The 24,485-nt window shown below is 46.0% G+C and overlaps 1 protein-coding gene across 4 annotated transcripts in view; it reads right to left on the bottom strand.

The window, feature by feature from the left end:
• Window positions 1–24,485, bottom strand: part of afg1lb (AFG1 like ATPase b) — a 182,198-nt gene that overhangs the window by 116,729 nt on the left and 40,984 nt on the right. The window lies entirely within an intron of this gene.

The following is a 24,485-nucleotide window of genomic DNA, read 5'->3' as shown; positions in this document are numbered from 1 at the left end:
CTCATTGAAACTTTTATTTGAAATTATTTGAGTTGGAAATTAATAGGAAGCATGTTGGCAATCAGATTTTTCTGCTGTGCCTTCTACCATCTTTGAATGTAAGAAACATTTGCAATCAGTTTCTATCTGGAGACTTAACTTTTAAACCTATTGTGACTGACAACAATTTATAACATAAAATAATATATTTTATTGTGCCACCATGCATTGGTGCACCCACTGCAGCTTCCGAAACTTTGAGAACCATACTTGCTGCATCCACTACTTCTTCCTCTCACATTAGCCTATGCTCAATAACATTGATCGCATCGCCTCAGACTTCAATTGGGTTCATCTTCATTTCTGGGCATTCCACCCTCATTTATTATTTCACAATGAAACCCAAATTTCTACTCTTTGACTTTGCCCCCCTTCAAGATTTTCTGCTCCAACTTCTAATCCAAAGGCGGTACATGTGCATATGTTGCTTCTGACGTCCCTGCTGCTTGCCTTAGCTCCTATATGTAACCTGACTTTGAACTCCTGCTGCTTAAATATATTTCTTCCCCGTCTCACTGAATTCATGTGTTGTTCTAACCTTAACCGTTCGTCAGACAAAAAAACAAATATAATCAGCTCTAAACTTCCGCGCTGCTGAAACCACCATTCTTGATGACTTGAGTACTCACCATCAGCAATGACTCTCTATCTCCCTTTCCGACTGATCAAATTTGCATTCATGCCAGACCCTTGGCTATTCTTAATTATCTCAAATTCAATCAGCCTTCTCTTATCCTTCATCAGCCCTGTAATTCAGCTAATTTCCTAGACCTTCTGCTCATCGCCAATTTTAATTCTTTCACTGTGTCTCTCTTCTCAACACTGGCCTCTTCTGACCTTATCCTATATTTGCTTCTTGCAGAATACCCTGCAACAAATCATATCCTGCATACCAGTTCCATTTGTTTAGTACCGTAACTCAGTTTGCCTCACATACTGCCTTTTCACTCTTCTGACCCTTGATTCGATGTAGGGAAATAAATTATGTTATTTTGGTTGGCATGGAATGCTTCCTATCTCAATTTCCATCAAAGCTGGGATTGCTTCTTGGTTCAGTCGTGCCTTCTGTTCTGCTGGCTCATGAAAAAACCCAACCTGTTGCACTTAGAATCTTGATCAGCCTGACACATCCTGAGCCAAATTATCTCGGCTTGTAAATTCTGTTAATCACTTGTTAGAATGATCGTCGGAAAGTGGCAGCTAAGGTTTTCCTAGCCCTTCAGAGTTAAAAGAGTGTTCAGAGAGATTTAGGTATCCTCGTACAGGAAACACAGAAGGTTAGCATGCAAGCAATCAGGAAGGCAAATGGCATGTTGGCCTTTATTGCAAGGGGGTTGGAGTACAAGAGTAAAGAAGTCTTGCTACAATTGTGAGACCACACCTGGAGTACTGTGCAGAGTTTTGGTCTCCTTATCTGAGAAAGGACATACATGCCTTAGCGGCGGTGCAACGAAGGTTCACTAGATTGATTCCAGGGATGAGGGAGTTATGCTATGAGAAGAGATTAAGTAGATTGTGCCTATACTCTGGAGTTTAGAAGAATGAGAGGTGATCTTATTGAAGGATACAAGATTCTGAGGGGGATTGACAGGGTAGATGCTGAGAGATTGTTTCCCCTGGCGGGAGTGTCTAGGACTAGGGGGGCATTGTCTCAGGATAAGGGGTTGGCCATTTAAGACTGAGATAAGGAATTTCTTCACTCAGAGGGTTGTGAATCTTTGGCATTCTCTACCCGAAAGAGCTGTAGATGCTGAATCGTTGAGTATATTCAAGGCCGAGAGATAGATTTTTGGACGCTAGGGGAATCAAGGGATATGGAGTAACAACAGAAAAAGCTGGAAAAACTCAGCAGGTCAGGCAACATCCGTGGAGAGAGAAACAGAGTTAACGTTTCAGGTCAAAACCCTTCTTCTGAAGGGTTTCGACCTGAAACGTTAACTCTGTTTCTCTCTCCACGGATGTTGCCTGGCCGGCTCAGTTTTTCCAGCTTTTCCTGTTGTTATTTCAGATTTCCAGCATCCGCAGTATTTTGCTATCGTATTATTCCAAGGGATATGGGGATCGGGCGGGAAAGTCGAGTTGAGGTCAAAGATCAGCCATGATCTTACTGAATGGCGGCGCAGGCTTGAGGAGCCGTATGGCTAATCCTGCTCCTAATTCTTGTTATGTTCAGCACCCAGTACCTTTGCCACAGCCTTTTCACCTTTATCAAATTCAACCAACTGCCACCTCTTCAGTCCTTCACCTATTGACATTGTCAATACCACGATCTTCTTAGATTTCCATGGAACTCCCATATCTCCACCATTGCTGCAGCTGCTGTTAAGAAGCTCAGTTTCCTTTCACACCACCAACCCCCCACCCAGCCGAGTCACAATTCTTCCCCTCTGCAACTCTAAATTCTCCTTAAAGCCAAAGTCCATCCAAGCCTTGAATACTGCTCCCATATTTAGAAACACTCTCACACTCCTTCACGAAACAGGAAAAAAGTTCATTTGATTAGCTCCCTATTACCTTTCTCGCTCTCCATTGAATCCTTTCTGGTTGCTTTATTTTATTACTATTGTCAAAGTTCATCTGAACTTTCTGCTTTGATTCCTCCAGAGCCGACGATACTCTTTCTCCTCTTTGTATTCTCGCTGTGTTGAAGTTAAGACACATCACACTGTCCCATAATTATTCTTTCCCATCACGTCAAAAGCTCTGGAGCGCTTCCGATTCCTCAATCCTTGCTTTGCTGTATAACCTTCAAACTATTAAAACTCAAACTTGGCATAATCTAAATCGCAATGTCCTAATTTATCCAGTCTTCTTTTACTCTTTACAACCTTGGTGGTGTTCTGCACTATAGATTTTGGTATACCGCATGGTGGGAGGATGCAATTTGCTTTTGGCATCCATCATGCAAACTCCTAATTTCACCTGCAAATTATGCAAGGAGGTGCGTTCCATGGGTAGAATGAGAAAGGATGGGAAGAAGTCATTAAAAATACTTAATGAGATAGGAAAACAGAGTTGACGCATTGTCTTCTCATGCCCCACATCATTGCTAGCTCAAGAACAACATTCACAGAGGCAGGAGAATAATTATATTCATTCTCTTCATCAGAGAATGTGTTGTGCTTAAGGTAATTTAAATTCTCCGCAATTCTTTCCACTGCCCTTCTAGCCCATTGACTCCTTTATGGGGTTCAGTTAAGCAGGTGTCAGCAATATTCTGGTATCTCGTCATTATTCGTGTTTAATCAAGTGTCCATTATTCATGCTTAAGCCTCAAAAACAAATATTGACAATTCAATAGCACATGGCATCACAGCCAAGCTCAATCCTGGCTGATTTCCACCTTCTTAATCCAGGACCATTGTGGTTATTTGTAGTATCTGTTACATCTGAGTGTTTACTTTAGATATTCTGCTTGGGCTCAGTGTCTCTGACCACTCCTGCAAGCAGCCCTTACTTGCCATGCACCACAGTATGCCTTCTCCCTGTCCAATATCGAAGTAAACTCATGGGTCAAGCAAAGAACTCTAATTATTCCACTTCAGCTTATTGGATAGATCACATGCTGCCACTGGATCTCTTGAACTTCAAGAGATGGAAGAATACTATCAGACCATGGCTCAAACCTGTGTCCAGTGGTGTACAGCAGGGATTGGTGCTGGGTCCCTTGCTGGTTGTAGTGTACATTAATGATTTAGATAGGCCTGTAGGAGGTATGATCAGTAAATTCGCAGATGACACAAAAATTGGTGGAGTGGTAAATAGCGAGGAGGGAAGCCTCAGGCTACAGGACGATATAGACAGGATGGTCAGGTGGGCAGAACAGCAGCAAATGGAAGTTAACCCTGAAAAGTGCGAGGTGATGCATTTTGGGAGGACTAACAAGGCAAGGGAATACACAATGAATGGTAGGACCCTAGGAAAGACAGAGGATCAGAGGGACCTTGGTGTGCATGTATATAGATCCCTGAAGGCAGCAGGACAGGTAGATAAGGTGGTTAAAAAGGCATATGGGATACTTGCCTTCATTAGCCAAGGCATAGAATATAAGAGCAGGGAGGTTATGATGGAGCTGTACAAAACGCTAGTTAGGCCACAGCTGGAATACTGTGTGCAGTTCTGGTCACCACACTATAGGAAGGATGTGATTGCATTGGAGGGGGTGCAGAGGAGATTCACCAGGATGTTACCTGGGCTGGAGCACTTCAGCTATGAAGAGAGACTGGACAAGCTGGGGTTGTTTTCCTTAGAGCAGAGAAGGCTGAGGGGGGGACCTGATTGAGGTGTACAAAGTTATGAGGGGCATAGATAGGGTTGATATAAAAGAACTTTTCCCCTTAGTAGAGGGGCCAATAACCAGGGGGCATAGTTTCAAGGTAAGGGGCAGAAGGTTTAGAGGGGATTTGAGGAAAAACTTTTTCACCCAGAGGGTGGTTGGAATCTGGAACTCACTGCCTGAAAGGGTGGTAGAGGCAGGAACCCTCGCAACATTCAAGAAGCATTTAGTTGAGCACTTGAAACGCCATAGCATACAAGGCTATGGACCAAGTGCTGGAAAATGGGATTAGAATAGATAGGGCTTGATGGCCGGTGCAGACACGATGGGCCGCAGGGCCTCTTTCTGTGCTCTATGACTCTGTGCTATAAACTACTGGACAAATTTATTGAACATAAAACAGATACAAGCAATTTATTTACAGTAATACAAATTTTTACTAATCTCTTTGAAATGTCAAAAAAGATGCACCTCCTGTGCTAATCCTCAAAATATTGATTCTTGCTTACTTATGTGGCTGTTTACTACCCTCTGACCAAGCACATACCACTGATGGCTTCAGACTGACCAGTGAGCCGAATGCAGACATCCAAATATTAATCTACAACCTGCAACTCCTGACTACAGAGCTGTCTGTCACAGGGCTACAAAGAATCATGGCCCTCCCATCTCACAAATCTGACTCCATTTTCAACACAGATGTAGGTGTCAATCAAATCTATGAATTTAATAATACCCCCAGGATGTCAATCACCTAGGATGTTTTGATTTGAATGGAATTTGCATGACCCAGTGATCTGTCCAAACAATTTGAATGACTTGTAATACAGGACCCCATCAAAATACAATGGCAGCAAGCGAACACCCCATACCAAGATCTGCCTTAACTATGCATGTCTCTGCTTTGTCCCAAGGTATAAATATCAGCCAGACTGTAACATATATTCTCTGCAGCTTGAAAAATCAGCTCACAGAATCTAAAATTATCCCTGTGCGTACAAGAAAGAAGCCAATAATTAATCCATTACTGACAAAAATGCTTCTCAGTGCCCTTACATCAACCCATCCGAGATCAGATAACTCAGTACAGACTAGGGATCAAACCTGGGACTATCCTGGTTCATATGATTCAGCTACTCCATGCCGGATTCAACATACTATCATTCTCCCCCCCCACCGTAAAAGTTTTCTCAACATTCCCATTCATTTTACATGTTATGATTTTTTTCAAATGCTCAAATCCTAGATATATATGCATACATGCACTTTATCATAATTATCTTGCCACCCTAGTCAGAGCTAAGTGATTGCAGTTCCCTCGGAGTAGACACTGTAATCAAAAGTGGCACAAAATTGCAGCTTTACTTACTAGGGATGGGTGGAGGAAAGAGGAGTGAATGTCTTATTTTTACAGTGATTTTAGTATTAACTCAGAGGAAATTCAGCTCATGCTGGAGTGGTGCATTTACTGGCAATTCACACATACTGTTTTTCTTCATATTACAAAGTTTTCCTCGATGGCAACCCTGTAGCATAAAGGACCTCATACTACTGCCGCAAGAGGAAGCAAAAGCCTCCTAGGGCAATCTTTCCATGGTGAGGCACCATCGACAGAAGGCTAAATAGCTCCCGCCAGTGTTACTTACCTTCTTGGCTATAACTGTGAGCGGATGGACTGCTCAGCCCTTCCATACAAGGCAACAATACACTTTCGCCATCACTAGCCTGTCATCAGATTGTCAGTCACAAAAACAATTTTTGAACTAGCTATCCATATCTAAGTCATGCTACTCACAGTTGTCCTATTGTAGTTGAATCTGCCCTGCAGTACTGGCATCAATAGGAACCAACTCAATTATAATAGGAACCAACTCAATTATAATAGGAAAGGGGAATCAACCCGGCAAGGTGAAACTGATAAGAGCAATCAATTAGATTTACTATTTGATTGATGGAATTGATGTTTTTAATTTGGAAATTAGAATTGAGTGGAGAAAGTGTTGGAGCAAAGGAGATAATTTTTCCTGGGAAGAAGTTCCGATATGTTGCGATACAACAACATTTGCTTCCTTTGTTGTTTTTTTCTAAAACTATATTTTGTCATCTACTAAACTATTTAGTTTAGTTATTTAAAAACAGTTATTTGCAAACACACCCAAGGCCTACCTGGCCTACATAACATTGATCTTAATAACCAGACAATGCTCCAAATATTTTGAAATAGAAAAAGCTGAAAATGCACAGCATTTTGGGCAGAACTTGAAATGCCAGCTTCTCGGTGAGGTGACTGAATTTCCAGCACTTTTGTCATTTTATTTTGGATTTCCGGTTTCTCTTTTGTTTCCCCAAATGTTTTTGTAAAGGTCAATAATGACCAGCTAGCTAAACTGAAGTTATTTCTAAATCTCCAATGGGGTGAATTTGTGCTGTGCAGTATCAGCACATTTAATGCATTAAAATAAATTGGTTAATGCCAAAGTTAAAATAGCTGACAAAGGAACTTGCTATAAACATGTCAATGCAGTCGTATTGTAATAACTAACATCAGCAGTTGTTTTCCAACACAGCATGCTAGTGATCAGACAAGGGTTAATCAAGTGCTTGATCTAGTTTTTAGCAGTGACCCTAGTGCTGTATTGGACCTCCATGTCGGAGAATATCTGGGCAACAGCGCAGAATATAATTAGATTTAATCTCATTAGCCCAAGCAAAGGCTACTGTCAATCTAACACTCATTTTCTGATTTCAAGAGGGCTACTTTTACAAAGATGGCTGAAGATTTGGAAAAAAGTTGATTGGGTACCCTATTAGCAAATTAAAAGGGAGGAGAAATGGGTAGTCTTTAAAACCATTCTTAAGCAAAATAATGCCACTGTTTCCACGAGCAAGAGGGTCAGTAACCAGAGGGGACAGATTTAAGATAACTGGCAAAAAAGCTAGGGGGAGATGAGGAGAAATATTTTTACTCAGCGAGTTATGAGGATCTGGACTGCCTGCATGGGTGGTGAAAAAAAAGTGAATAAACTACTTAAAAAGGCAACATTTGCAGGGCTACGGGGAACAAACATGCAAGTGAGACTAATTGGATGGCCTCCTTCTGTGCTGCATTATTCTATGTATGTCCCAATGGTTAAAAAAGGACATATGGCAAAACCAAACCAAAATGGCTAACTAGTTATGTGCGAGGACAAATTATACTTAAGCAAAAATACATTTACAGATTAAAGGAATACAATTCACAGGAAAACAGAGACAAATAATGTCCTTTACGTGGTCTGGCCTATATGTGACTCCAGACCCACAGCAATGTGGCTGACTCTTAACTGCCCTCTGGAATGGCCTAGCAAGCCACTCAGTTGTAACAAACTGCTACGAAAAACAATATAAATAGAACCGGACGGACCACCTGGCGTTGATCTAGGCACCGGCTTAGGACATGACAACGGCACATCCAGCCCAGTAGACCCTGCAAAGTCCTCCTCACTAACATCTGGGGACCAGTGCCAAAGTTCAGAGAACTGCCCCACAGACTAGTCAAGCAACAGCCTGACATAGTCAAACTCACAGAATCATACCTTTCAGCCAATGTCCCAAACTCCATCATCACCATCCCTGGGTTTGTCCTGTCCCACAGGCAGGACAGACCCACCAGAGATGGTGGCACAGTGGTATACAGTCAGGAGGGAGTGGCCCTGGGAGTCCTCAACATTGACTCTGGACCCCATGAAGTCTCAAGGCTTCAGGTCAAGCATGGGCAAGGAAACCTCCTCCTGATTACCACCTACCGCCCACCCTCAGCACAGAAAGTACTCTGGGTGGGTGGGGGGCTTCAATGTCCACCACCAAGAGGGCTCAGTAGCATCACTACTGACCGAGCTGGCCGAGTCCTGAAGGACATAGCTGCCAGGCTGGGACTGCGGCAGGTGGTGCGGGAACCAACGAGGGAAAAACCTACTTGACCTCATCCTCACCAATCTACCTGTCGTAGATGCATGTGTCCATGACAACATTGGTAGCACTGACCACCGCACAGTCCTTGAGAAGAAGTTCCGTCTTCACACCGAGGATAGCCTCCTGCGTGCTGTATGGCACCACCACCATGCTAAATGTGATAGATTCAGAACAGATGTAGCAGCTCAAATAGGGCATCCATGAGGCGCTGCGGGCCATCAGCAGCAGCAGAATTATACTGCACCACAATCTGTAACCTGCTGGCACGGCATATCGCTCACTCTACCATTACCAGCAAGCCAGGGGACCAAACCTGGTTCAATGAGGAGTGCAGAACAACATGCCAGGAGCAGCACCAGGTGTACCTAAAAATGAGGCGCTTACCTGGGGAAGCTGCAACACACGATTACATGCCTGCTAAACAGCGTAAGCAGCGTGCTATAGACAGAGCTGTGCAACTCCACAATCAACAGATCAGATCAAAGCTCTGCAGTCCTGCCACATCCAGTCGTGAATGGTGGTGGACAATTAAACAACTAACGGGAGGAGGAGGCTCCATGAATATCCCCATCCTCAGTGATGACGGAGCCCAGCATGTGAGTGCAAAAGACAAGGCTGAAGCGTTTGCAACCATCTTTAGTCAGAAGTGCTGAATGGATGATCCAGATCGGCCTCCTCCTGAGGTCCCCACCATCACAGAAGCCAGTCTTCAGCCAATTCAATTCACTCCACGTAATATCAAGAAAGAGCTGAGCGCACTGGATACAGCAAACGCTATGGGCCCAGACAACATCCCGGCTGTCGTGCTGAAGACTTGTGCTTCAGAACTAGCCGCGCCTCTAGCCAAGCTGTTCCAGTACAGCAACAACACTGGCATCTACAAGACGATGTGGAAAACTGCCCAGGTATGTCCTGTCCACAAAAAGCAGGGCAAAAACAATCTGGCCAATTACCACCCAATCAATCTACTCTCAATCATCAGCAAAGTGATGCAAGGTGTCGTCGACAGTGCTATCAAGTGGCACTTACTCACAGATGACCTGCTCACGGATGTTCAGTTTGGGTTCCACTAGGACCACTCGGCTCCAGACCTCATTACAGCCTTGGTCCAAACATGGACAAAAGAGCTGAATTCCAGAAGTGAGGGGAGAGTGACTGCCCTTGACATCAAGGCAGCATTTGACCGAGTGTGACATCAAGGAGCCCTAGTAAAACTGAAGTCAATGGGAATCAGGGGGAAAACTCTCCACTGGCTGGAGTCATACCTAGCACAAAGGAAGATGGTTGTGGTGGCTGGAGGCCAATCATCTCAGCCCCAGGACATAGCTGCAGGAGTTCCTCAGGGCAGTGTCCTAGGCCCAACCATCTTCAGCAGCTTCAATGACCTTCCCTCCATCATAAGGTCAGAAATGGGGATGTTCGCTGATGACTACAGAGTGTTGAGTGCCATTCACATATTCTCAGATAATGAAGCAGTCCATGCCCGCATGCAACAAGACCTGGACGACATTCATGCTTGGGCTGATAAGTTATAAGTAACATTTGCGCCACACAAGTGCCAGGCAATGACTATCTCCAACAAGCGAGAGTCTAACCACCGCCCCTTGATATTCAATGGCATTACCATCGCCGAATCCCCCACCATCAATATCCTGGGGGTCACCATTGACCAGAAACTTAACTGGACCAGTCAAATAAATACTGTGACAACAAGAGCAGGTCAGAGGCTGGGTATTCTGCGGCGAGAGTCTCAGCTCCTGACTCCCCAAAGCCTTTCCACCATCTACAAGGCATAAGTCAGGAGTGTGATGGAATACCGTCCACTTGTCTGGATGAGTGCAGCTCCAACAACTCTCAAGAAACTCGACACCATTCGGGACAAAGCAGCCCACTTGATTGGCACCCCATCCACCACCTTAAACATTCACTCCCTCCACCACCGGCGCACCGTGGCTGCAGTGTGTACCATCTACAATGTAACGTCCGTGTGTAATTGAGACACGGACTGCAGGAGTTGGTTATAACAGGTGTTTACTGAATGGAGACAAAACTGGAACTACTATGCAAGGTTACTACACAGGCTTATATACAGGGGTGGTCACTACCGGTACTGCAGTACACAGGGGCTGCAGAATATAGTTCCCTCTTCAGGTTACATACACTACAATTCCTCCCCTTTTAGCTAAACAGTACATAACATTCGATTAACAATTAAATAACATATTTACAATTACATTTGCTATATACATGAGCTGAAGTTAATCTATTATAAATTCAGTCTTTGAGGAGGCTTCCTGATTCTGTCCATGTAGTGTATGTGCTTTAAGTCAGAACTACTTTTTACAGCTCCTGTATACTGTAGTACCGGCAGTGACCACACCGGTATATAAGCTGTGCACATGCCTCTGTACCCCAGTCTAGAGATTACCCTCCTCCAGTAAAGACCTGTTATTTGTTTATGTACAGCATCCGTGTAACTATTTATCCACTGAACCACGGATCTAACAGTGGCGACGAGTGTTGATGCGAATCTACCTACAACATAAAAAAAATTAAAAAACTTTGAGTCCAGGAACACGGGCGTCGACCGCGAGCAACCGCCCAGCAGTCAGGCAGAGATCCAACTTCGCTGGGGAGAGCCGGGCTTGGTTCCGCAGCCACAACGAGCAGTAAGAGACCGACGACAGGTCCAGAGCAGACCCTTCCCGAGCAGCGGCGGCTGGAGCCGACCGACGGCAGAGAGAGAGAGCCGGGCAGCGTCGACGGGGTAAGAAAGAGGGTGAAGAGAGCAGGGCGCAGCCGGGGGTTGATCACTGAGCGGCGTCAAGGGAAAATACTGCAAACCGGAGGGTAAGAAACAGCCGGGTTCTAGACTGAGCGGCGTCGACAAATATCAAGAGAAGAACGCGCAGAGCACAGCCAGGGATCAAGGGCTGATCAGGGTCCGCGGGGCAAAGGGGAGACGCCATTGAGCCGCGGAGAAGCGGGGAGAGCGCGGGAGACGCCATTGAGCCGCGGAAGCGCGGGAGGCGCCATTGAGCCGCGGAGAAGCAGGGAGAGCGCGGGAGACGCCATTTTGCGAAGCCGCAGCGGGGAAGACGGGTGAGCGCGGGAAGGAAGGAAAGCGCGGGAGACGCCATTTTGTGCCAGCGGATAAGAAGGGGAAGCGCGGGAGGCACCATTGGTGATAGTTAACGCACAACCAAGGATGCCGAAGAGTGGCAGTATCTCTACGTTCGACAATGAAGTCGAAGATTGGGCGACATATGCGGAACGTATTGAGGTGTACTGCAGGGCGAATGAAGTGCCAGATGCTAATAAAGCACCGGTTCTGTTAAATTCCATGGGTGCAAAAACTTATGGGTTACTGCGAAATCTAATAACCCCAGAGAAGCCGGTAAACAAGAATTTTGAAAGCATAGTAGAAATCCTACAGGACCACTTAAACCCCACACCGCTGCTGATAGCAGAACGATTTAAGTTCCATAAAAGGAACCAACACAAAGATGAAAGCAATGCTGAGTAACTAACGGAACTGCGCAAGCTATCGAAATACTGCCAGTTTGGAGTGGGACTAGCAGACACGTTAAGGGACAAGTTTGTGTGTAGGCTACAAAGTGAAGGAACCCAGAAACGGCTTCTATCAGAAAAGGACCTTACGCTGGACAAAGCTTTCAGTATGGCAGTATCACATGAAGCAGCCGCAAGGGGCGCTGCAGAGATACAACGGAGACCGCAAGAATATGGCACCAACGAAATGACCTATGGAACAGGGAAGTGCTATCGCTGTGGCAGAACAACACATGACCAGAAAGATTGTTGGTTCAAGGACCAAGTGTGCAGACAGTGTGGGAAAGCAAGACACAAAGCAAGAGTCTGCAGGTCTGGGAAGAAAACCAACAGTAAGAAATCTCCACAGGAGAAGTACAAAAAGGTACACCAGGTGATGGACAGTGGTTCAGACGAACAGAAAAGTGACACAGACTCCGGAAGCAAGGAGCTGGGTTGTCTGAAACTACATAATGTAACCGAAATGGAGGATCACCAGACTATCTGGGTTACACTCAAGATAGACGGAGTCCAGGTGGAAATGAAATTGGACACAGGGTCAGCTCTAACAGTCATAAATCAAAGAGACTACAAGCGGCTATTTTCACACATACCCTTGAAAGCTACAGAGATTGTCTTGAAGATGTATACGGGGCAAAAAGTCTACCCCAAAAGAAAAATAAGGGTGAAAGTGACATATACAAGGTCAGGAAATACCTAAAATGGATATATATGTATTGCCAAATGGAGGACCACCACTGCTAGGACGTGAATGGATCCGGAAGATACATTTAGATTGGCATTCCATACAGGCACTGAAGGTGGAGGCCAAAAAGGGTGACGATGTCACACCTGGACGACTGTCAAAAATGCTAACTGACGCAAAAGAAGTGTTCCAGGAGGGACTAGGAACACTAAAAGGAATAACAGCAACAATTAAAATAGAGGATAATGCAAGCCCAAAGTTTCTGAAGGCCAGACCAGTGTCTTATGCGATCAGACCAGCGGTTGAAGCAGAGCTGGAAGGGTTGGAACGTTCAGGAGTACTGTCCAAAGTGGACTGCACCCATCGTTCCTGTAATGAAGAGGTCGTTGAGTAATACGCCTGGGGAACCAAAGGTGGTCCGCATCTGTGGGGATTTTAAGGTGACAGTGAACCCAGTCCTTCACACGGTGCAATATCCGCTTCCACGAATTGAGGATATTTTCGCCTCGCTATCTGGTGGTAAACGCTTCACCAAAATCGATCTAGCCCAGGCGTACTTGCAAATGGAGGTAGAAGAAGCTTCGAAACATTACCTTACGATCAACACTCACAAAGGTCTCTATCAATACAACCGGCTGGTGTCTGGAGTAGCCTCGGCTCCGGCTATCTGGCAAAGGGCGGATCAGGTCCTGCAAGGGATTCCAGGGACCCAGTGTTATTTGGACGACATGTTGGTCACGGGCGAAAATGACGGTGATCACCTCGCTAACATGGAGAAGGTGCTCGCCAGATTAAAGGAATATGGGCTACGAGCTAATCGCCACAAGTGCGAGTTTTTCCAGAAACAGATCTCGTATTGCGGCCACGTCATCGACGAAGAGGGGTTACATAAGTCCCCTGACAAGATAGAGGCAGTAGTTAAGGCTTCAGCACCAGAAAATGTGTCACAACTGAGGTCGTTCCTCGGGCTGGTAAACTATTACCACAAGTTCTTACCAAATTTGTCTACGGTATTACACCCGCTGAACACCCTACTGCAAACAGGGGTACCATGGAAGTGGGATGATGAACGTAGACGAGCTTTCCAGAAGTGTAAAGAATTGATCACATCAAAAGAGGTGTTGGCCCATTTCAACCCAGCACTACCAATTCGTTTGGCATGTGATGCATCACCCTAGGCATTGGAGCAGTGCTGTCGCACAAATTCCCAGACGGGTTGGAGAGGCCAGTAGCCTTTGCGTCTCGGTCACTAACCTCAGCCGAGCGCAACTACGCCCAGATTGACAGGGAGGCCCTCAGCCTAGTATGGGGAGTAAAAAAATTCAACCACTATCTGCATGGACAGAAGTTCACCTTGCTGACTGACCACCAACCACTTGTCTCCATCTTTAATCCTAAGAAGGGCGTGCCAGTAATGACTGCACAGCGGTTACAAAGATGGTCCCTGTTTCTAGGGGCGAATCAATATGAAATAGAATATAAAGGCACGAGACAGCATGGGAATGCTGATGGGCTATCGCGCCTGCCACTGCCAACTGTGGAGGAAGCACCAGCAGTGGACCCTATCGAGATATTTTATTCGTCGATAATTGAACGATTGCCAGTAACAAACGCGGATATAGAGGAGACCCACAATGATCCGATGCGGTCACGGGTATATGAATTGAAGGTGAGGGGATGGCCAGCACATGGCGACTCACTGTTGCCAGCATTCTCATCCAGAAGAGAACAGCTGTCAGTATGCCAGGGGACAGTGATGTGTGGATCCAGAGTGGTGATTCCACCCAAGTTAAGGGAGAGTGTGCTAAATGAGCTGCATGAAGGTCATCTGGGGGGAGTGAAAATGAAAAGCCTAGCTAGGGCTTATGTGTGGTGGCCGGGAATCGATCAACATCTGCAGTATTTTGCTATCGTACTAGTGTTTGGTTCACTGCCACACCTAACTAAGAGCTGCTTAGGATGCCAGAAGGTCCAAAATGCACCACCACATGCCCCTCTACACCCATGGGAGTGGCCCTCCTCTCCATGGCAACGGGTGCACGTTGATTTCGCTGGTCCATTCATGGACTCAATGTTCTTAATAGCAGTGGATGCTCATTCAAAGTGGCCTGAGGTGATAAAGATGTCTTCAACCACTACAGAGAAAACGATTGCAGTCCTACGGACCATATTTGCCAGAAACAGGTTGCCAGAGCAGATCTGCTCTGATAATGGACCACAGTTTGTGTCCGACGAGTTCAAAAACTTCATGAGAAGGAATGGGGTAAGGCATTACACATCCGCCCCGTATCATCCAGCCACCAATGGATTGGCTGAGAGGTTCGTACAAACCTTTGAGAAGGCGATAAAGGCCATGTGCGACGAGGAAATTCCACTACAGCATAAGATGGACAATTTCTTATTAGCCTACGGAAACGCGACACATGCAGTTACCAACCGGACCCCGGCCATGATGTTCTTTAACCGAAGGTTGAGATCTCGTCTGGACTTGCTCAGACCAAATGTGCGAAGAAATGTTGAGGACAAACAATTCCAGCACATCAACGAGAAGCCGACAAGGAGCTTCAATGTAGGGCAACCAGTCTTGGCCCGGGACTATCGAACAGAGAAGTGGCAACCCGGAACGATATGTACAAGGCAGGGGCCATTAATGTACACAGTGGATGTCTGGGAGAACATTGTGAGACGCCACGTCGATCAGATCTTAGCATCACAGAAATGCATCAACCCCATGTCTCGAGGACCTGGGGATGAACCCGACATACCGGTAGTATCTACTTCAGACCCAGTAGCAGTGGAACCCGATGAACTACCCGATGAAAGGGGGTCAGAATCGCCTCTGCACCAAAAACAAGAACCTCCGGAAAGGCGCTATCCCGAAAGGGTCAGGAAACCGCCCCAAAGACTGAATCTATAAATGGACTTTTGTTATTGAATGTACATGTAAAAATGTAATTGTTATTTGAATATTAAGGGGGTATTATTAATCTAAATAGGGAGGAATTGTAGTGTATGTGCTTTAAGTCAGCACTACTTTTTACAGCTCCTGTATACTGTAGTACCGGCAGTAACCACACCGGTATACAAGCTGTGCGCATGCCTCTGTACCCCAGTCTAGAGATTACCATCCTCCAGTAAAGACCTGTTATTTGTTTATGTACAGCATCCGTGTAATTATTTATCCACTGAACCACGGATCTAACAGTCCGGACAACGCCTCTTTAGGGTATCAGGTTCGTCTGGCAAAGTTGATTCGGGATCAATGTCGTTGTTTGGTTCGTCTGCTTCCAATATCACCGATTCGGAGGTAGATGTAATTGGTACTTCGATTTCATCACCAGGTGTATAGGATCGCGGTGTAGATTTGACGTTTTCCAGTGACTCTAGAATCTGGTCAGCATGGCGTCTTACAATGCCCTCTCCAACGTCCACGGTATACATTAGAGGTCCTTGCCGTGTGCAGATTGTTCCTGGCTGCCATTTCTCTGTGCAGTAGTCCCGGGCCAAAACTGGTTGACCTATCTTGAAACTCCTGGTTGGCCTTTCATTCATATTCTGAAACTGCCTGTTCTCCACATCTCTTCTGATGTTTGGCTTAACCAAATCCAAGCGGCATCTTAGTCTTCGATTGAAGAACATCATGGCTGGAGTTTGGTTGGTAACCGCATGTGTCGCATTCCGGTAGGCAAACAAGAAGTTATCCACCTTGTGTTGTAGGGGTATGTCTTCATTACACATTGCCTTGATAGCCTTCTTGAATGTTTGAACGAACCTCTCAGCCAATCCATTGGTGGCTGGATGATATGGGGCGGATGTGTAATGCTTAACACCATTGTTCGTTAAGAACCTCCGGAACTCTTCAGACGCAAACTGTGGTCCATTGTCAGAGCAAATCTGTTCAGGCAGCCCATTTCTGGTGAATATGGTTCGTAAGACTGTGATAGTTTTTTCTGTGGTGGTTGAGGACATTTTTATTACCTCTGGCCACTTTGCATGTGCATCCACCGCAATTAAAAACATCGAGTCCATAAATGGACCAGCAAAATCAATGTGCACCCTTTGCCATGGAGATGAGGGCCACTCCCATGGATGTAGAGGGGCTTGTGGTGGGGCGTTTTGGACCTTCTGGCATCCTGTACAGCTCTTGGTCATCTCTTCGATTTCTCTATCGATTCCTGGCCACCACACAAACGCTCTGGCTAAGTTCTTCATTTTTACCCCTCCCAGATGACCCTCATGAAGCTCATTGAGCACTCTATCCTTCAATTTGGGTGGAATTACTACTCTGGATCCACACATCAAGGTTCCTCGGCACACTGACAGCTGTTCTCTTCTCGGCGAGAATGCTGGCAACAGTGGTTCGCGATGTGCCAGCCATCCCTTCACCGTTAAATCATAGACCCTGGAGAGTGTCGGGTCATTTCGTGTTTCCTTTTCTATGTTTGCATTCGTCACAGGTAGACATTCGACTATGGTCGAGTGGAATATCTCCACAGGATCCACTGCAGGTGCTTCTTCCACCGTCGGCAACGGCAGGCGCGACAATCCATCAGCATTCCCATGCTGTTTAGTTCCTTTGTACTCGATGTCATATTGGTGTGCCCCTCGGAAAAGGGACCACCTCTGTAGCCATTGTGCGGTCATTATCGGGACGCCCTTCTGAGGGTTGAAAATGGAGACAAGAGGTTGATGATCAGTTAGTAGAGTAAATTTCTGTCCGTGCAGGTAGTGATTGAACTTCTTCACCCCCCACACCAGGCTGAGGGCCTCTCTGTCAATCTGGGCGTAGTTACACTCGGCTGAAGTTAACGAGCGTGACGCAAAAGCTATCGGCCTCTCTGAACCATCAAGGAATTTATGTGACAGTACCGCTCCAATGCCGTAGGGAGACGCATCACACGCCAGTCTTATCGGTAGTGATGGGTTGCAGTGATCCAATACTTCCCTTGAAGCGATTAGGTCTTTACTCTTCTGAAAGGCCCGCTTACATTCATCGCTCCATTTCCATGCTACTCCAGTTTATAGTAGGGCGTTCAGTGGGTGCAGAATTGTGGACAAATTCGGCAAAAACTTATGGTAGTAATTCACCAATCCGAGGAATGACCTCAGTTGCGACACATTTTCAGGCGCTGGAGCCTTAACTACCGCTTCAATTTTGTCAGGGGACTTATGTAACCCCTCTTCATCAATCACGTGGCCACAATACGATATCTGTTTCTTAAAAAACTCGCACTTGGGGCGATTGGCTCGTAGCCCATGTTCTCTTAGTCCAGTGAGCACCTGCTCTAGGTTGGCCAGGTGTTCACTGTCATTTTCACCTGTCACTAGGATGTCGTCCAAGTAACACGGAGTCCCCGGAATCCCTTGCAGGACTTGTTCCATCGCTCTTTGCCATATCGCCAGAGCCGATGCTACTCCGAATACCAGTCGATTATACTGGTAAAGACCTTTGTGAGTGTTTATCGTGAGATATTTCCTAGAGGATTCTTCAACCTCCATCTGCAAATATGCTTGTGCTCGGTCAATTTTTGTAAAACGCTTCCCTCCAGATAGTGAGGCGAAAATATCTTCTATCCTCGGGAGAGGATACTGTACTGTGTGAAGGACTGGGTTCACAGTCACCTTGAAGTCCCCACAGATGCGAACGTTCCTTGGCTCCTCAGACTTATTGTTTAACGTTTTCTTCATGACAGGAATGATGGGTGTCGCCCACTCGCTCCAGTCTACCTTAAATAACACGCCTGCATTCTCCAGGTTCTCCAGCTCTGCCTCGACGGCTGGGCGAATTGCATACGGTACCGGTCTTGCTTTGAAAAACTTGGGAATTGCATTCTCTTCTCTTTTTATCGAGGCGGTTATGCCTTTAAGAGTTCCCAGTCCTTGTTGAAATACCTCTTTAGCGTTAGCTAAGATTTTTTGACAATCGTCCAGGTGTGACGTCGTCATCCTTTTTACCAGCCACAGTCAGTGCCTGAATGGAGTGCCAGTCTAAACTTATCTTTCTGATCCGTTCACGTCCCAATAACGGTGGTCCACCATCTTGCAGTATGTACAGATACAATTTCTGTATTTCCTTGCCGTTGTATTCGACAGGCACCCTTATTTTCCCTCTGGGGTATACTTTCTGCCCCGTATATGTCTTCAAGACAATGGATGTGTCTTTCAAGGGTATGTGTGAGAATAGCCGCTCTTAGTCTCGTCGACTCATGACGGTCAGGGCTGATCCTGTATCCAATTCCATTTTGACTTGGGACCCTGCTATCGTGAGGGTGACCCAAATGGTTCGGTGATCCTCTTTTGCGATTACGTTGTGCAGTTTGAGACAGCTTAGTCTCTTGTTCCCGGATTCACTATCGCTCTTCTGGTCTTCGGAACTACTGTTCGTCATCTTTTGTACTTTCCTGTACTGTTCCTTAGTAGCCTTTTTGTTGTCGTTAGTCTTCTTCCCGGACCTGCAAACTCGTGCAATGTGTCCCATCTTTCCACATTGCCTGCATGTTTTGTCCTTGGACCAGCAGTCCTTCTGGTCATGGGTTGTTCTGCCGCAGCGATAACATTTTTCAAATCCCCATGTCATTTCATGGGTGCCGTAATCCTGTGGCTTTTGCTGTATTTCCGCAGCTCCCCTTGCTGCTGCTTCGTACGATACTGCCACGCTGAAAGCCTTATCTAGCATCAGCTCTTTCTCTGAGAGTAACCTCTTCTGGGTTCCTTCACTCAGGCATCCACAGACAAATTTGTCCCGTAGGGTATCTGCCAGTCCTGCTCCGAACTGGCAGTGCTTTGATAGCTTGCGTAGTTCCGTAAGGTAATCAGCATTGCTCTCATCTTTATGCTGATTTCTCTTGTGGAATTTTAATCTTTCTGCTATCAGCAGCGGTGTAGGATTTAGGTGTTCCTGTAGGATATCAACAATTTCGTTAAAACTCGTCGCCATCGGTTTGACTGGAGTGATCAGGTTCCGCAATAGGCCGTACGTTCTTGCGCCCATTAAGTTTAGTAGTACCGATGCCTTTTTCTCATCGGCTACTTCATTTGCCTTGCAATATACTTCGACTCTTTCCACATACGTGGTCCAGTCTTCTATTGCATTATCGAAGGCAGTGATATTGCCAGTCTTCGGCATCTTGGAGATCTAAGATGGCGCCTCCCGCGCTTTGCCTTCTTCCCCGATTGAACAAAATGGCGCCTCCCGCGCTTTGCCTTCTTCCCCGCTGGATTAAGATGGTGCCTCCCGCACTTTCTGTCTTTTCCGCTGCTGCTAGCGCTGTTGCTGGCGTTTTTATGCCTTGATGGCAACGCCCTATGGTCTTCGCGCACTTCCCCCCCGCGCTGCTGCCAACGCCGTTCTCCGCGGTCCCCGTGGCAAACTGCAGCTCCTCGCGGCTTTCTGCGCTTCTAATTTCTTTTATTTTAATTACTGTTCCCGTCGTCAGAGCAGACCCTATGGGACACTTTCCTCCCTCTTCTCGGGTCTGTACGCTGCCCGGCTTCGTAGCACCGGCCGCACCTTGTGTGCTCCACCCTCTCTCTCTCTCTCTCCTCTTCCCGACAACGCTGCTCGGCCCCGTTGAAAAGCCACCCGATCGAGCTCTAGCCCGCCGCAGCCCAGGAAGGATCAGTGTACTACCTGCCACCAGCCCGATTAGCTGGAACACCATAGACTGGATAACCAAGCCCAGCTCTCGACAGCCTCTCCTACAAATCTTCGAATTCGATGAATCAGAGGGCGGTTGCCCACGGTCGACGCCCGTTTCTTCTGTTTGTTTTCTTTTTTTTTCTTCCTTCTGGCCTCGACCTCTAACAACTTCGCTTCAGGGATGGATCCCCGTGAGGTGGTGCAGAACTGTAGGTAAGTTCGGATCTGTTCGTCGCCAGTGTAACGTCCGTGTGTAATTGAGACACGGACTGCAGGAGTTGGTTATAACAGGTGTTTACTGAATGGAGACAAAACTGGAACTACTATGCAAGGTTACAACACAGGCTTATATACAGGGGTGGTCACTACCGGTACTGCAGTACACAGGGGCTGCAGAATATAGTTCCCTCTTCAGGTTACATACACTACATACAAGATGCACTGCAGCAACTCACCAAGGTTTCTTCGGCAGCACTTCCCAAACTCACGACCTCTACCACCTAGAAGGACTAGGGTATCAGGTGCATGAGAACACCACCACCTCCCTAACAGCACTTTGGGAGTACCTTCACCACGTGGACTGCAGCGGTTCAAGAAGGCAGCTCACCACCACCTTCTCGAGGGCAATTAGGGATGGCCAATAAATGCTGGCCTTGCTAGCGACGCCCAGGTCCCAGGAACTAATTTTTTAAAAATCATGCGCAATTAAGGGAAACAAAACAGCTATCAGAACAGCGAAGAGATTAAAGGAGAAGATGACAGTCGCCAATTATGGTAGCAATGGCAGAGTTTTTTTTTAGTTAAGTTAGGAGTTAGAAGGCCATTAAATATATGGGGCCATTGAAAGATGCCTTTGGACAGATTCATATGGACTTCTAAGGAATGGCAGTGGAGTTAAATGATTATTTATTAAGGTACAACTTTCTTTTCCAGATGCCGTGTTGAGTGACTCCTTCAGCCAGGTGATCATAAAATGCAACTCATATGACCCCTTCAAGAAACCTGCCTATAACTGGTGTCAGAATAATGGGCCTATGTGGACAGTGCTCAAGTACCAGCTATGAGTGCACTGTAGATAAGAAAATTGCCAATATTACATTAGCTGAGGATATCATAACAGAGCGAATAAAGAACCTTAAGGTAGATCGGGGAGACCAAACACAGATTGGGCGACCGCTTCAGGGAACACCTCCGTTCAGTCCGTAAGGGTGACCCCGAGCTTCCGGTTGCCTGTCACTTTAATTCTCCACTCCACTCCCACTCTGACCTCTGTCCTCGGCCTCTTACACTGTTCCAATGAAACTCAACGTAAGCTCGAGGAACAGCACCTCATCTTTGGATTGGGCACTTTACAGCCTTCTGGACTCAACATGGAGTTCAACAATTTCAGACTATAACCCCTGCCCCCATTTTTCAGGCAGCTGTTGATGATTCTGCGATCCCCATTTGCAACATTTAACCATTCCTGCCTCCGACCCTAGCACGGACTGTTCCTTCAATTCATTCCTCCTCTACCTCCCCCCCACTTTCCCTGTCTCTGCACCTGCTTAAAATCTGTTACATCTCTAACCTTTTCCAGTTCTGATGACGGGTCACAGACCTGAAATGTTAACTCTGTTTCTCTCTCCACGGATGCTGCTTGGCCTGCTGAGTGCTTCCAGCATTTCTGTTGTTACTTAAGGTAGATCGGGCTGGTGGTCCAGATGACATCCACCTGTGGGTGATTAAAGAGATGGGACATGTACTTTGCAAGCCCCTTGCTCATATCTTTAACAGCTCACTGGAATCTGAGATTGTTCTCTTGGATTGGAAGGATGCTGATTTAATTTTCAAAAAAGTGACAAGTCAGATCCCAGGAATTATAGGCCCATTATTCTGACATCAGTTATAGACAGGTTTCTTAAAGGGATCATATGAGTTGCATTTTATGATCACCCGGATAAAGGAGTCACTCAACATGGCAGCTGGAAAAGACGATTGTATCTTACTAATTTGCTATCATTTTTTCTGAACAAATTAATAGGTTGGTGGATGAGGATATCCTAGTAGAGATTGGCTACTTTCAGAAAGGCTTTGATATGGTACCTCAATACCCTATTCTACAAGACAGAATCCTGTGGACTTAATGGAGAGTTGCTTTAATGGATTCATAGTTAGCTGCATACCCGTAGGCAGAAAATTCTTACTCACGGCTGTGGATCTGCTTGGAGGCTGGTTACCTGTAGTGTTCCGCAGGGATCAGATATAAAAGTCTTGGGGTAAACATAGAAGATAGGAGCAGGAGTAGGCCATTCGGCCCTTCGAGCCTGCTCCGCCATTCAATGAGATCATGGCTGATCATCCAAATTCTGTACCCTGTCCCTGCCTTCTCCCCATATCCCTTGATCCCTTTAGCCTTAAGAAATATATCCAACTCCTTATTGAATATATTTAATGAACTGGCCTCCACCGGCCTCTGTGGCAGAGAATTCCACAGGTTCACCACTCTCTGGGTGAAGAAATTCCTCCTCATTTCAGTCCTAAATGGCTTACCCCTTATCCTTAGACTATGACCCCTGGTTCTGGACTCCCCGGCCATCAGAAACATCCTTCCTGCATCTAGTCTGTCCAGGCCTGACAGAATTTTATAGGTTTCGATGAGATCCCCTCTCAATCTTCTAAACTCCAGTGAGTATAAGCCCAATCGACACAATCTCTCCTCATACGTCATGTATCATTAGGGGGATAGATAGGATTCTTTGCAGCCGAGAGCGAGATTCCCGAAGGTTGTGTTGCCTGCCTGGTGCCAGGGTTAAGGACATCTCCTCTGGGCTGGAGAGAAACTTGGAGTGGGAGGGGGAGGATCCAGTTGTCGCGGTCCATGTTGGTACCAACAACATAGATAGGACAAGGAAAGAGGTTCTGCTGAGGGAGTATGAGCAGCTAGGGGCCAAATTAAAAAGCAGAACCACAAGGGTAATAATCTCTGGAGCAAATTTGGCTAGGGTAAATAAAATCAGAGAGTTAAATGCATGGCTCAAAGACTGGTGTGGGAGAAATGGGTTTTGCTTCCTGGGACACTGGCACCAGTACTGGGACAGGAGAGAGCTGTTCCGTTGGGACGGACTTCACTTGGCCAGTGCTGGGACTAGAATCCTGGCGAATCAAATAACTAGGGCTGTAGAGAGGGCTTTAAACTAATTATTGTGGGGGAGGTTTCAAGAGAGCGAAAAATAAAAATGTCAGTGGTGAAGGCAATAGAGCAAGGTAGCAATGGGGGAATTAAAAACCAGAGCGTGTCAGGAAGGGACAGAATATATAAAGATAAAAGGTAAAGTAGTAAAGGGGGTAAAAGCAGGAATAAATTGTCACAAAACATATTTAAAAGTTCTTTATCTGAATGCATGCAGCATTCGTAACAAAATAGACGAGTTGATGGTACAAATAACTACACATGGGTATGATCTGGTGGCCATTACAGAAACATGGCTGCAAGGTGACCATGACTGGGAACTAAACATCCAGGGGTATTTGACTATTAGGAAGGACAGACAGGAAGGAAAGGGAGGTGGGGTGGCTATGTTAATAAAGGATGGAATCACTGCAATAGTGAGAAATGATATTGGGTCAAAGGATCAGGATAGTGAAAGAGTTTGGATGGAGATAAGGAACAATAAGGGAAAAAAGTCACTGGTGGGCGTAGTCTATAGGCCTCCTAACAGTTGCAACTCTATTGGTCGGAGTATAAATCAGGAAATAGTTGGGGCTTGTAATAAGGTAACAGCTATAATCATGGGAGATTTAAACTTTCATATTGACTGGGCAAATCAAATTGGGCAGGGCTGCCTTGAGGAAGAGTTCATAGCGTGCATTAGGGACGGGTTCCTTGAGCAGTATGTTACTGAACCAACCAGGGGGCAGGCAATCTTAGATCTGGTCCTGTGAAATGAGACAGGATTGATAAAAAATGTCCCAGTAAAGGATCCCCTTGGAATGAGTGACCATAACATGGTTGAATTCCAAATTCAGTTGGAGGAAGAGAGAGTTGGATCTCAAACCAGCGTACTAAGCTTAAATAAAGGAGACTATGAAGGTATGAGAGCAGAGTTGACTAAAGTGGACTGGGAAAATAGATTAAGGTGTAAGACGGTACATGAGCAGTGGTGTACATTCAAGGAGATATTTCACAACTTTCAAGAAAAATATATTCCACTGAGGAAAAAGGGGCGTAAAAGAAGACAGCCATCCGTGGCTAAGTAATAAAGGATAGTATCCGACTGAAAACAAGGGCATATAAAGTAGCCAAATCTAGTGGGAGGATAGAAGATTGGGAAGCATTTAAAAGC

The sequence above is a fragment of the Somniosus microcephalus genome, chromosome 9 (assembly GCF_052327205.1).
Source record: "Somniosus microcephalus isolate GS21.2 chromosome 9, FLI_Smic_1.0, whole genome shotgun sequence".
Lineage (NCBI taxonomy): Eukaryota > Metazoa > Chordata > Chondrichthyes > Squaliformes > Somniosidae > Somniosus > Somniosus microcephalus.
This window is presented reverse-complemented; position numbering and strand designations above follow the sequence as displayed.